This window comes from Haemaphysalis longicornis, unplaced genomic scaffold (genome assembly GCF_048455015.1).
Source record: "Haemaphysalis longicornis isolate Haplotype H1 unplaced genomic scaffold, Haemaphysalis longicornis Haplotype H1 scaffold_5, whole genome shotgun sequence".
In the NCBI taxonomy this organism is placed as follows: domain Eukaryota; kingdom Metazoa; phylum Arthropoda; class Arachnida; order Ixodida; family Ixodidae; genus Haemaphysalis; species Haemaphysalis longicornis.
Genome location: NW_027526385.1, coordinates 108,973,334 through 108,976,756, shown reverse-complemented (window position 1 = coordinate 108,976,756; position 3,423 = coordinate 108,973,334).

Genomic DNA, 3,423 nt, shown 5'->3' with positions numbered 1-3,423 from the left:
ACGCGTTTAATGGTCACGGAAAGACGGAAGAATTTGGATTTAGTGACGAAGGCGGACATTATTGCACGGGCATACGCCGGAGGAATGACGTCGGCTCCATTCCTCGCAGCATTTTTGAGCGCGATACTGCGAATCAAACCTGACGCAAAGGTGAAGGCCGCGCGGCCACGGCCCGACTGTTCCGTTGTGTGCCATTTGCAAAGCGTCTTTCCTGCGCGGCTTTAAACGAGGGGTGTTCTAATACCGAAGATGATAGCGCTGAGTGCCTCAAGAAAATATTTAGAGAGCTGGCAGAATTAGATCTATGCGCCATTCCCTAAGACACACCGGCGCACGAGTACGTAAGTGCTACGACGATGTGCAGGCTGCGGCGGACATTCCCGATGCCGAAGGAGCGATCGATTGACGGCCGTGACAACGTTACCAGTCGCCTACTGCAGCCGAGTTTGCGTCAGTGTTCAGATTTGCCACTCTTGTGGCACAGTGTACAACGCCGGATTGTCTCATTTAGACGGCGTTAGTAATCTTGAAGACAGTCTGGTGAGCTTTAGGGCGCAGAAAAAGAAGCAAGCGAATCTCACATATTTTCTTAATGTGAATAAATTGCGGTGGTCGTTGCGCTGTGGTTCGAACTTCCTGCGCTGTGAAAAACAAATAGGTAAGCTTCCGCTTGTCGCGACCTTCAAAATCTCTCAGTGATGCGCAGAGTTTTCCGTATGTTCTGGTGGGTGTATTTTATACATCAAATTATAGTCATATCGAACCATTTCGCGATCGCGCTAGAGTTCGTTATATGCGTGCTCGACTGTACTTCCAATATGGCCGCACTCGCTTGCGGACCCCCGTCGCGTCAACCAGCGTCAACGAGGTTGCCGAGAACCAAAATCTCTGTATGCGACTTGTGTAATAAATGTGCGGTAGTGCACCAAGAAGCCGCTTATCGTCGGCAGTCCGGCGTGTGTTTTGCCAAGTCGGGGTTTCTACGTGAGGACATCGTTGTGGGTCATTTTTATGCGCAACGTCGTCACCTCATCACCGATCTCGATCTGAGAACGTCGAAGCTGCATCTGTTGCTGGTGTGATAGTGGAAATTGTGTCGGTGGGACATCCCGTCTTAGAGGAAAGAATATGAGTGGATTTCTTCTATGGCAGTTGCGCTGACAAGTTGCAAGAGTTCTCGTTGATTGCAGTGAACGTAGGCTGCTCCGGATGTCGAGCGCTAGGCCTGTGGTGTCCGCCTGGACCGACGCGGATTGTGCAAACGTGGATGGCGCGTTTTTTTGCTGCATACGGCCGCTCGTACAGCTTTACCCGTTATAATGTGGATGGTCAAATCTTACACAACAACGCAAGTATCGTTCCTTACTGATTCGAGTTGCTCTGGCTTGTCGGGGTACGGACGGAGCAGCGATGTGGCGTGTTTTTTTTTTTTTTTTCTGGCGTAAACAGGCATTATTACAGTATTTATTGATTTTTATTCATTCAGAGAGTACTCTGGGCGAGGATATTACATAGGGAGAGGGGGGTGTGGCAATGCAATACAATACAAAAAAACGCACAAAAATGCGACGTTAATATAACCAGTATATAATTCCATGGCTGCCACGAAGGGAAAAAACCATAAATACAAGCTACAGCCTTACCGCGTTGTACAATCGTTAAATAATCAGATCAGGTGTGCGCACAGCGCGCAAGAGCTCTAAGAATTTGCTTAAAACTTTTTCGAAGATAAAATGGTCTGAAAAACCAATATAGCATAAAAACAAAGAAAAGAAACCTTAACAAGTGGCAGTGTATCCAGAAATAGCCTCCAGCAAGAGCAAGAACAATGAATGCAAGCTACAAATATAGGGCGTTATACAATAGTTAAAAACTACAAGGAAAACAATTCTAGTTAGTGATAGTAGTGTGCAAGAGCTGCAAGAATTTATGGGAATCTTTTTCGGTGCCGACATGTGCTGGCAAGTTATTGCTCAACAATGGTGCGCGGTATGAAGGATTGTGCGAAACGAAGTGAATGACATTGCGGGCGTTTAACTTTGTTGAGGGGATCCCGTCGTGGAAAGACAGCAGAGGGGCTTTCAAAAAACTTTCATGTAGTGATGGGTTGTTGTAAAGCTTGTGAAAAAACGATAACCGTCCATGTTTTCGACGGAGGGCCAAATTCACTAGTTCAGCACGGTTTTTCAAGTTAGTGGCGCTGGAAAAGGAAGAATAATCAAAGTAAATAAAACGAGCAGCACGGTTTTGCAATGATTCAATATTTGATATGATGTAGGCTTGATGAGGGACCCAACTGGCGCTGGCATACTCTAAATTAGTGCGAATTAAAGGGTTGAAAGCAATCTTTTTTAACGGTGATGGAGCCTGTTTTAAATCACATTTTAGCAACCCAAGCGAATGGTGAGTGCTTGCAAGAGTACGTTCGACGTGGTGCTGCCATGTTAGATCCCGCTGAAAGTTAAGGCCAAGGTACTTGTAAGAAGATGTGAACTCAAGGGGCTTATTATTCATGGAGTAATCAGTGGGAATGCGGTTAGTAGCGTTAGTAAAGGACATAAACTTAGTTTTAGAAACATTTAGCGACATAAGCCAGGTTGAACACCAGAGATTAATTTTGTCCAGGGTTGCGAGGTTGAACGGTCGGAATCAGAGGAAATGACACGATATATTACGCAGTCGTCTGCAAACAGTCTAAATTGAGAGGATACAGAGTTGGGCAGATCATTAATATAGACAAGGAAGAGTAGAGGACCAAGAACGCTTCCCTGGGGTACGCCAGAGGTTTCCGGAACAGAGGAAGAATTTACACATTCATAGCGAAGGTGAATTGGGACCTGGACGAAAGAAAAACGCGGTCGAAGGCTTTAGCAAAATCCAAAGAAACAGCATTGACCTGGTAACCGGCCTCCAGGGATTTGTGAAGATCGTGAACAAAACCGGCAAGTTGGGTGTCGAAGGAATAACTCTTACGAAAACCGTGCTGACAATTAGAAATGATGCTATGTTTTTCCAGATATTTTATGACTTGGCTTTGTATGACATGCTTCATGAGTTTACAATTAGTTCGGGAAATGGGCCTGTAATTCAGCGGGGAAGAGCCAGTCTTGAGGTACAGTTCTGGCAGACAATGACTGTGAAAACAGAGCGCTTAAGAAGGGACTGATGCTCAATGATATGGATCTAACGATTTTATTATTAAAGCCAATATGGTCGGCGGTCGTAGAAATTTTCAGTTTCCGAAGAAGGCACACAATACCCGCTTCACTGATCGTAATCACCGGCATAGCTGTAGTGTATGCATTGCTGTTTAAAATGGGAGCGGATGAATCATCTTATCCTGTAAAAACACAGGAAAAAGCCTGATTTAGCAGCTCTGCGCATTCAGATTCTAAGACTGAAACGCCATTGTTATCGTTTGGA